Source organism: Bison bison, unplaced genomic scaffold (assembly GCF_000754665.1).
Source record: "Bison bison bison isolate TAMUID 2011002044 unplaced genomic scaffold, Bison_UMD1.0 scf7180017864516, whole genome shotgun sequence".
Taxonomy (NCBI): domain Eukaryota; kingdom Metazoa; phylum Chordata; class Mammalia; order Artiodactyla; family Bovidae; genus Bison; species Bison bison.
The window spans coordinates 9,212,934-9,224,796 of record NW_011495069.1 but is presented as its reverse complement, the minus strand read 5'-3'; positions in this window follow the sequence as shown (position 1 = coordinate 9,224,796).

Here is an 11,863-nt window from a genome sequence, read left to right as displayed (position 1 = left end):
AGTTTGGTGTGAGTTGCTATGGTTACCAGACGCTGTTTGGAGGCTTCCAGAAAGGTCTGGACACAAATCCGGCGTGGTTGGAATGGAAAAAAAAGGTACAAACTTTGTTCTTACGCCTTGGGCGTGACTTCCCAGCTTGCAGAAGGGTGAAGTGGAAAATGTTCTGTTATCTCCTCTAACCCTCCCATGGGTCAATTGAGGCCCAAAAAGGAGAATGGACTCGCCCAGAGAGCAGTCTGCCTCCGTCATCATCACGTGCTCTATATAAATTGTGCAGTCTCAGGGGCCCTGGACTTAGAAGGACTCTGTGTTTGGATTAATCCTCTTCTGCTAAAGTCTGAAATTTTTAAACAAGAGAGCCCACATTGTCGGTTTACACTGCTGCTGCTTGCTAAGTCGCTTCAGTCGTGTCCGACTCTGTGCGACCCCATAGACAGTAGCCCACCAGGCTCCCCCATCCCTGGGATTCTCCAGGCAAAAACACAGGAGTGGGTTGCCATTTCCTTCTCCAATGCATGAAAGTGAAAAGTGAAAGGGAAGTCGCTCAGTCGTGTCCAACTCTTAGCGACCCCATGGACTGTAGCTCACCAGACTTCTCCATCCATGGGATTTCCAGGCAAGAGTACTGGAGTGGGGTGCCATTGCCTTCTCCCGGTCCCCGCAAATTATGTAATGAATGATGTATTCAACCTCACTTCTGTTAATGTGTGGGACAGGTCCCAGTCATCGAAGGCCAACCACTTTACTTTTTCATTGAATTTCATCTTCTCAGTCTCTTCAGGGATTCTACTCTTGTTATTATTCTTTTCTAAATCTCCTGCATCACAATTTTCTTTCTTCTAGATTATCCCCTTCAACTTACATTTAACTCCACTTCTTTTGTATGATCCCACTTTCTCTTCCTACTACCCCAATTTTCAACTCTCTTTCACACCAAAACTTGAAAAGATTGCTATACGTGTTTCTCCACTTGATTGCTTTCCATGACTTCTTGATTTACTCTAGTCTTTTCTTTTTTATATATAATTTTATTTAATTTTGGCTGTGCCAGATCTTATTTGCTGGGCTTTTCTCTAGTTATGGAGAGCAGGGGCTACTGTCTAGTGGCTGTGCATGAGCTTCTCCTTGCAGACCACAGACTCTAGGGTGTGTGGGCTTCAGTAGTTGTAGCCTGTGGGCTCAGTAGTTGCAGTTTCCCCACTCTAGAGTTGCAGTTGCCATGTTCTAGCACACAGGCTCAATAGTCACGGTACCCAGACTTAGTTGCTCCATGGCATGTGGGATCTTCTGGGACCAAGGATGGAACCCATGTCTTCTGCATTGGCAAGAGGATTCTTTACCACTGAGCCACCAGGGAAGCCCTAATTAGTCTTTTCTTAATACTCTGAAATGGCAACCCACTCCAGTGTTCTTGCCTGGAGAATCCCAGGGATGGGGGAGCCTGGTGGGCTGCCGTCTATGGGGTTGCACAGAGTCCGACACAACTCAAGTGACTTAGAAGCAAGGTTACAATGACATACTTATTGCCAAAGCCGGTAGACCACTATTATCTTACTCAGCTTCTCAGCTGCATTTGACACAGTTGACCCCTTCTGCCTTCTGGAAGCAATTTTTTTCCATAGGCTTCTCTTATGGATAGAATTTTATCCCCTCCCCCTAAATTTTTATGTTGACACTCTAACTCCCAATGTGACTATTTTTAGAGATAGGGCTATTTAAGGGGTAATTAAGGTTAAGGGAATTCATAAGCGTGGGGCCCTAATCCAATGTCCTTACTGGAAGAGTAACACACCACAGAGACTCCTAAGCAAGCTGAGGAAAGGCTGTATGAGACAGCTATCAGCAAGCCAAAGAGAGAAGCTTCAGGAGAAAGCAAACCTGCCAACACCTTGATCTCGGCCTTCTACCCTTCGGAATTATAAGAAAATAAATTTCTGTTGTTTAAGTCACTCAGTCTGTAATAGCTTATTATAGCAGAGGTAGAAAACTAATAGGGCTTCCATGTATCACACATATCTGCTTTTTCTTCCCACCTTACTAACACTCTTTCTAAGTGTCCTGACCTACCCACATTTATAAATGCTGGGGGCTCTGTCCTTACCTCCTTTTCTTCTCTGTCTATACTTTCTCTGTAGGTGATCTCATGATGCCTCTGGCCCATATCAATCCTGAGCTCCTGGACAACCCCACTTGGGTTTTACAGTTTTTTCCCTTATTGTTGTTGTTCAGTTGCTAAATTGGGTCTGACTCTTGCAACCCATGGGCTGTAGACCACCAGGCTCCTCTGTCCATGGGATTTCCCAGGCAAGGATACTGGAGTGGGTTGCCGTTTCCTTCTCCAGGTGATCTTCCTGACCCAGGGACTGAACCCGTCTCCTGCATTGCACTTGGGGTGACTAGCAGATATCTCAAAACTCACATGGCTGGTGATGGATGCTGGTGATGGTTGCATAACAGTGTAAATGTACTTAATACCACTGAACTGTACACTTAAAAATGGCTAAAATGGCAAATGTAATCTTATGTGTATTTTAACACAGTAAGAAATTTTATAACTTTATGAGACAATTTGAAATCTGAACTCAATAGATACTCTGTTATCATTTTCAAGAATTATTATTTTTAAAAACCAACATGGCCAATATTGATGCTCCCAAACACACACAAATTAATTCTTCCCAAAGTCTTCCCCATTAAACTAAATGGCCCCTTCAAGCACCGATTTGCAAAAGCCCAAACTTACTCATCCACCGATTTGGACCAGTCAAAATCTGACCTTATCTAATCCATTAGTAAGTGCTGTTAGCTCTCCCTCCAAAATACATCCTGATTCTCTTTCTCACCTTGCTGTTTGAAGCAAGATGCTATTACTAGTCTAAACCAGCATTCTCTCTTGCTTGACTTCTAATATATCCAACTTCTCACTGGTCTCCTTACTTCCTTTTTTGTCACTTTGTAGTCCATCCCAGTTTGGAACCAGTTTGGAACTATTTAAAATCCTAAAAGATGATGCTGTTAAAGTGCTGCACTCAATATGCCAACAAATTTGGAAAACTCAGCAGTGGCCACAGGACTGGAAAAGGTCAGTTTTTATTCCAATCCCAAAGAAGTGAAAAGCCAAAGAATGTTGAAACTACTGCACAATTGCACTCATCTCATACACCAGCAAGGTAATGCTCAAAATTCTCCAAGCCAGACTTCAACAGTACATGAACCAAGAACTTCCAGATGTTCAAGCTGGATTTAGAAAAGCCAGAGGAACCAGAAATCAAATTGCCAACATCCGTTGGATCGTTGAAAAAACAAGAGAGTTCCAGAAAAACATCTATTTCTGCTTCATTAACTACACCAAAGCCTTTGACTGTGTGGATCACAACAAACTGGAAAATTCTTAAAGAGATGGGAATAACAGACCACCTTACCTGTCTCCTGAGAAATCTATATGCAGGTCAAGAAGCAACAGTTGGAACCAGACATGGAACAACAGACTGGTTCTAAATCAGGAAAGGAGTACATCAAGGCTATATATTGCCACCTGCTTATTTAACTTATATGCAGAGTACATCGTGCAAAATGCCAGGCTGCATGAAGCACAAGCTGGAATCAAGATTGCATGAGAAATATGAATAACCTGATACACAGCCTCTTGATGAAACTGAAAAAGGAGAGTGAAAGAGTTGGCTTAAAATTCAACATTCAGAAAACTAAGATCTGGCATCCGGTCTCATCAATTCATGGCAAATAGATGGGGAAACGATGGAAACAATGAGAGAGAGACTTTATTTTGGGGGGCTCCAAAATCACTGCAGATGATGATTTCAGCCATGAAATTAAAAGATGCTTGCTCCTAGGAAGGAAAGCTATGACCAATCTAGACAGCATATTAAGAAGCAGATACATTACTTGGCTGACAAAGGTCCGTCTAGTCAAAGCTATGGTTTTTCCAGTCGTCATGTATGAATGTGAGAGTTGGGCCATAAAGAAAGTTGAGAAAGCTGAGTGCTGAAGAATTGATGCTTTTGAACTGTGGTGTTGGAGGCTCTTGAGAGTCCCTTGGACTGCAAGGAGATCCAGCTAGTCCATCCTAAAGGAATCAGTCCTGAGTATTCATTGGAAGGACTGATGCTGAACCTGAAACTCCAATACTTTGGCCACCTGATTCGAAGAACTGACTCATTTGAAAAGACCCGGATGCTGGGAAAGATTGAAGACATGAGGAGAAGGGGACGACAGAGGATAAGATGGTTAGATGGCATCACCGACTCGATGGACATGAGTTTGGGTGAACTCCGGGAGTTGGTGATGGACAGGGAAGCCTGGCGTGCTGCAGTCCATGGGGTCGCAAAGAGTCGGACACGACTGAGCAACTGAAGTGAGTTGAGCAGCCAGAGCAATTGCTCTTAAGGATAAGCCAGGTTTTGTTACTCCCTTGCTTAAAAGTAGCCCTTCATGGATCGCCACTGTATTCAGGATAAATTCCAAGCTCCCAACCACAACCTTTGAGAAGCAGCAACATCAGGGCCCTGCCTACCTTGCCAGCCTCATCTTGTCTCACACTCTCCTTCACACACCAGAGTCTCTCTTCACTTGCTGCTTTCACTTCCTCAAATGCCCCGTCCTAATTCCAAGGCCTTTGCCAGCAACTCCTTTTTACCTATCAAGTCTCAACCCAAATGCCACTTCCTCTGTGAAACTTTGTGCGTAGTTGCTCAGTCGTGTCTGACTCTTTGAGGCCCCATGGACTGCAGCCATGAAATTAAAAGACGCTTACTCCTTGGAAGGAAAGTTATGACCAACCTAGATAGCATATTCAAAAGCAGAGACATTACTTTGCCAACAAAGGTCTATCTAGTCAAGGCTATGGTTTTTCCTGTGGTCATGTATGGATGTGAGAGTTGGACTGTGAAGAAGGCTGAGTGCTGAAGAATTGATGCTTTTGAACTGTGGTGTTGGAGAAGACTCTTGAGAGTCCCTTGGACTGCACAGAGATCCAACCAGTCCATTCTGAAGGAGATCAGCCCTGGGATTTCTTTGGAAGGACTGATGCTAAAGCTGAAACTCCAGTACTTTGGTCACCTCATGTGAAGAGTTGACTCATTGGAAAAGACTCTGATGCTGGGAGGGATTGGGGGCAGGAGGAGAAGGAGACGACAGAGGATGAGATGACTGTATGGCATCACTGACTCGATGGACGTGAGTCTCAGTGAACTCCGGGAGTTGGTGATGGACAGGGAGGCCTGGCGCGATGCAATTCATGGGGTCACAAAGAGTCGGACACGACTGAGCGACTGATCTGATCTGATCTGATCTGGACTGTAGTCTGCCAGGCTCCTCTGTCCACTGGGGATACTCCAGGCAAGAATACTGGAGTGGGTTGCCATGCCTTTCTCCAGGGGATCTTCCTAACCCAGGGATCGAACCCAGGTCTCCTGCACTGCAGGCAGATTCTTTACCATCTGAGCTACCAGGAAAGTGACCCTGATAAACAGATTGTCTCCATATCCATGATTTTCACTGATCCTCTGTAATTACTTGCCACAGTTGAAATACACAATTAAGAAATTTTGGTTCTATATCCATTCCTTCTCCCTGGAATATAAACTTCATGAAAGATAGAACCTGTCTGATTTATCTGAGCATTCAGCACAGAGCCTCAAACATGGTAGAACCTCAATAAATATTTGAGGAATGAATAAATGGTCTTTGCCTGATACTGTTGACTTTTATTATAAAACTTATCAATAAATATTGGTAAAGTTATTTTACAAATTTTAAAATTTATTGTTAAAATTTATTGAGCACCCAGTACTGTGCCAAATGCTTTATCAACATTATTTGATTTAACATAATGCTCTCTTTAGGGCATCCCTGATAGCTCAGTTGGTAAAGAATCCGCCTACAATGCAGGAGACATGGGTTCAATCCCTGGATTGGGAAGATCCCCTGGAGAAGAGAAAGGCTACCCACTCCAGTATTCTGGCCTGGAGAATTCCATGAACTGTATAGTCCATGAGGTTGCAAAGAGTTGGACATGACCGAGCGACTTTCACTTCACTTCACTTCAGTGCTCCATTTAGTGGAGAGAAAACGGACAGAGAAGTGAAGTCATGTGCCCAGGGCCACACAGCTGAAAGGGAAGAGCCAAGACTCAAACCCACGCAGCCTGACTCCAGAGGTCTTAGAGTTCTACCTCCCTGAATTGGCATTCTGATTTTAGAATTCAGACCCAGGTTCTTATTTGATGTAACTATGCCCTGGGAGACCAAGGCCTGATCTTGAATCCTGGTAATTCATGGAAATAATAAACATTGCCCAGGAAAGTCTCTTAGTGATAAGTCAACCTCCCCTATTGCTCTCTGACCCCATCTACATTTGAACACCACCAGCAGCAGGTAAGTGGGTAATTACATCACCCACTAAGTGCTCCATTAGGACTAGATGACCCTGGGGAACTAAGGGAGGAAGCAATTTATTCTTCCAAAGAGGCAGAGAGGGAAAACATGCAAAGCCTGTGCTAGACCATAAAGGGTGACCCAGGAGCTTACCAAGGAGACAGGGTAATGGAAACATACCCCAGGCACGGGGAACAGCTTGGAGGGACAGAGTTGCATGACGCATTCAGAGCATGCAAAGGCACCTAGTCCTCACTTCCTACTTCGCAGTTCCAGCCCTTAACCTAGGCCCTCTGCTGCCCTAGGTCTCCCAGCTATACCGTCAAGCAGTCTGAGGCCTCTGTACAGATGAGAGCAAACATGTGCACCCTGGTCATAGGATTGCAAAGTGTGTGGTCTCATAGGGTACTCCTTAATTTCCAAATGATGCCCAGCCCAGTGCCTGAACTGGGCAGTGGGTGCTCAGTGTCACTGGTAACGATGATGATGATTGTTGTCCCTGCTTGGATAGTAACATCTTCATCCATGAGGATGAAGTCACATGAGGATTAACTGAGATAACTGCTGTGAAGGCACCCTGTAAACCAGACAGTGCTGTACAGATGGGAAAGTGCTCTCATGGACTTTTCCTCCCGAAAGCCTTCCAGATTCAAGCTCTTCAGCCCCACTGCTCACGGTAGCGCTCCCACCCACCCCCCACCTATGCAGGCATCCTGGCTCCCCTCTTAGAGCTACTGGGAGTGGGGCTGTCTCTCTCTCCTCACCACAGGGGCTCCTGGGACTTCCCTGGTGGTCCAGTGGTTAAGACTCCATGTCTCTACTGTAGGGGGCCTGGGTTTGATCCCTGATCAGGGAACTAATATCCCAAATGCCACGCAGCACAATCCAAAAAGGAATGGGGGCTCCTCCAGGCTGGCCTGTGTTTCCCCGTTACACTGAAGGCTCCCCGAACCCAGGCTGATCTCCTCTATCAGACTACATCTCTGAGGCCTGGACTGTGTCACCCCCAATTAGATCTGGGGTTCCTAATGGTGCAGCTGTGTCTCCCTCTTGGGACTAGGGACTCCTGAGGGTTGACTTGTGTCTCTCCCTTCAGATAGAGAGCAGCTGAGGGGACATCTTGGCCCAAGAGACCTCCTATCCCTCCAAGTAAATGGTTCCAGTCGGGCTCTGGGCTCTGGAGATCCCAGCTGAGGTTTCACCTCACCTCCAGAGCCTCCAGGGCTGACATCCTGGCCTTCAGGCCAAACACAGGGCTCAGAAAACACAGCTCCTCACAGTGCAAAAAAGTGCAAGACTTAAAACTCAGGGAGCCAGCCTCCAGCTCAGTTTTACTATGACGTCTAGTGAGGTGTCTCCTCGCTCCTCTGGGTCTCCCTCTCCTGAACCTCCTCCTCCAGGCAACAAAGATGAGAACACCACCAATGACGATGACAACACCACCAATGACGATGACAACCGCCCTCCTTTACAGAGCACTTACTGTGCCAGGCACTTCATGTCCTCATAACACCTAGAAAAGGCATTCTTAGGGGCAGATTTGCTGTGAAACTAACGAGGCTCGAATTCCAGGGCCTTGCATTTGCACAGGCCCTTCCAAGGCAGCACCAGGAGAGGTCCCAGTGTCTTCTTAGGGTCAAATACATAGATTTTGTTTTTCCTTTTTAGCTTTTGAAAAATAAAAATTCTAAACAACACTGTTTCTTCTCACTCTACAGCTCTTCCTAATATGAATTATTCCCAAGACATCTGGAAGTATGTGGGTGGTGGAGAAACAAGGATTTGTGTGGGGCAAGAAGCAAATCTGTGCACAATTCTCTTACTCATCACTAAATTGTCATTTTATCTTCGACACTAACTCAAAAAGGAAGCTTCCTCCTATAAGTAATAGGCTGCTACTGCTAAGTTGCTTCAGTCGTGTCTGACTCTGTGCGACCCCATAGATGGCAGCCCACCAGGCTCCCCCGTCCCTGGGATTCTCCAGGCAAGAACACTGGCATGGGTTGCTATTTTCTTCTCCAATGCATGAAAGTGAAAAGTGAAAGGGAAGTCGCTCAGTCCTGTCCAACTTTTCATGATTCCGTGGACTGCAGCCCACCAGGCTCCTCTGTCCATGGGATTTTCCAGGCAAGAGTACTGGAGTGGGGTGTCATCGCCTTCTCGGAAGGAATAGGCAACATATGCAATTATAAATGCTTTTCTTTTTCAATAGGAATTACACAAAGTAGAATTTATCGTAATTCTGACTACAAACCTACAAGCAGTACTACAGGTAGCGAACACATCTATGTGTGAAGGGGCATGTTTTATATCTCATTACTATCAAGAACAAAACTTAAAAAAAATTAACCTGAAACTTAAATTACCATATGTAAAATAGATAATGAACGGGAATTTGCTGTATGGCTCAGGAAACTCAAACAAGGGCTCTGTATCAACCTAGAGGGGTGGGATGGGGAGGGAAATGGGAGGGAGGTCCAAAAGGGAGGGGATGTATGTATACCTATGGCTGATTCATGTTGAGGTTTGACAGAAAACAGCAAAATTCTGTAAAGCGATTACCCTTCAATAAAAAATAAATTAATTTTAAAAAATTAACCTTGCAGACTTCCCCAGTGGTCCAGTGATTGAGTCCACCTGGCAATGCAGGGGGAAATGGGTTTGATCCTTGTTCCAGGAAGATTCCACATACCCTGAAACAACTAAGCCTGTGCAAGACAACTACTTAACTCCGCGCCGAGAGCAGGTGCTCCACAAGAGAAGTCACTGCAATGAGGAACCTGCTTATCACAAGGAAGAGTAGCCCCCACCTGCCACAACTAGAGAAAGCCCATGCACAGCAACGAAGACCCAGCACATCCAAAAATAAAATAGAATTTTTTTTAAAAAAATTAACCTTGCAAGAGGAAAGACAGAATCATCTCTCTATTCTCACTGTAGAAAATTTCCAAAAATCACTGACAGCTCTACCTCCTTCCCTTCCTTTCTCTTCCTGAAAATGTCCATCCTAAAACTACTGGGTAGAAGGGGACAAGGTAAAAGCAGGCACCAGAGGAGGAAGAGCACCACACTGGCCTCAACAGGGACAGGAGGGTGTCCACACAGAGCAGCAACCTGGCTCAGAGGGACAGGTCCAGCAGGGTGAAAGTGACCCTGAACGGGTGGAGGCAACCTGACCCAAGGTATCAGTGCCCAGGTGGGAAGAGGAAGGCATCTCACAGCAGAGATGGTGCTGGCAGAGAAGGGAGATCAGTTACAAGTAGAGGCTTGATTCAATGAGTAAATAAATTAAGAATAATGGAAACCAGATTTCTCAATGTCAAAGAAGTGTGAGTCGTTCAGTCGTGTCGGAGTCTTTGTGATCCCATGGACTATAGCCCACCAGGTTCCTCTGTCCATGGAATTCTCCAGGCAAGAATACTGAAGTGTGTAGCCATTCCCTTCTCCAGGGGATCTTCCTGTCTCAGGGATCAAACCTGGGTTTCCCGCAGGTGGATTCTTTACCATCTGAGCCACCAGGGAAGCCCCTGTGTCAAGAAGGGAGGTATAATATATTTAATAGAAAGGGAGAAAAGTAGCTTGAATCCCATTATAGTGGATTAAAATTACAGGTAACAGTATGCACTCATGAGCTCAGTTGGTAAAGAATCCGCCTGTAATGCAGGAGACCCCAGTTCAATTCCTGGGTTGGGAAGATCCTCTGGAGAAGGAATAGGCTACCTACTCCAGTATTCTTGGGCTTTCCTTGTGGCTCAGCTGGTAAAGAATCCACCTGCAATGTGGGAGACCTGGGTTCAACCCCTGGGTTGGGAAGATCCACTGGAGAAGGGAAAGGCTACCTACTCCAGTATTCTGGCATGGAGAATTCCATGGACTATACAGTCCATGGGGTCACAAAGAGTCGGACACGACTGAGCAACTTTCACATGTTTTTCAGTATGTATAAGTAAATATAACTGTGTGTGTGTGGACGCATGCACACTCAAATATTCCCTAGCTCTAGGAGGGCCTGAGAGCAGCAGTGCAGTGAAGTCGCTCAGTCGTGTCTGACTCTTTGCGACCCTGTGGACTGTAGCCCGCCAGGCTCCTCTGTCCATGGGATTCTCCAGGCAAGAATGCTGGAGTGGGTTGCCATTTCCTTCTCCAGGGGATCTTCTCAACCCAGGGATCGAACACAGGTCTCCTGCACTGCAGGCAGACGCTTTATCCTCTGAGCCACCAGGGAAGCTCTAGGAGGGACTAAGAGCAGTGGCACCCTAATAGCAATTAGCAGATCTTGGTTTCTAAATTATTAATTGTTTTATTTAATTAATTTTTTTTGGCTGTGCTGGGTCTTAGTTGTGGCACTCGGGATCTTTGATCTTCATTGCAGATGTGGGATCCTAGGGCTATGGAATGTGAGATCTAGTTCCCTGACCAGGGATTGAACACAGGCCCCCTGCATAGAGAGTGCAGCAGCCTAGCCACTGAACCACCAGGGAAGTCTCCAGATCTTGGTTTCCAAATATGATTCTGGCACCCAGATCATGGTTTTTAAATACTGCTGCTGCTGCTGCTAAGTCGCTTCAGTCATGTCTGACTCTGTGCGACCCCATAGACAGCAGCCCACCAGGCTCCCCCATCCCTGGGATTCTCCAGGCAAGAACACTGGAGTGGGTTGCCATTTCCTTCTCCAATGCGTGAAAGTCAAGTCGTTCAGTCATGTCCAACTGTTAGCGACCCCATGGACTGCAGCCCACCAGGCTCCTTCCTCCAAGGGATTTTCCAGGCAGGAGTGCTGGAGTGGGGTGCCATTGCCTTCTATTCCCCACTAAAACAGTAAATCAGAGCCTCTTTAGTACTGGTTGACTCCAGGGGCTGGAAAAGTGATATCTTCATATACCAGAAAACAAAAGATGTTTATAGAGTGATGGTGGTTGGTAGTGGTTTAGTTGCTAAGTCGTCTCTGACTCTTGTGACCCCATGGACTGTAGCCCGCAAGGCTCTGCTGTCCGGTGGGATTCTTCAGGCAAGAGTACTGGAGTGGGTTGTCATTTCCTTCTCCAGGGGATCTTCCCAACCCAGGGATAGAACCCAGGTATCCTGCATTTCAGGCAAATTCTTTACCAACTGAGATACAAGGGAAGTCCCAGGCATGTCAAAAAGACATAGATCCCAGCTGGACGGGATGCCCATTGACAAGTCTGTGACAATCTGAGCATCAGAATAAATAATGAAAGTAACAGATTACAAGCCATTGAATAAAACAGGAGACCATGAATTCATACTTAAATATACACAAACACACATATTCAATGTATGAGGAGGAATGTTTACATAGTTTCAAAGTTCAGTTCAGTCACTCAGTCCTGTCTGACTCTGCGACCCCATGAACTGTAGCACGCCAGGCCTCCCTGTCCATTACCAACTCCCGGAGCCCACCCAAACCCATGTCCATTGAGTCGGTGATGCCATCCAACCATCTCATCCTC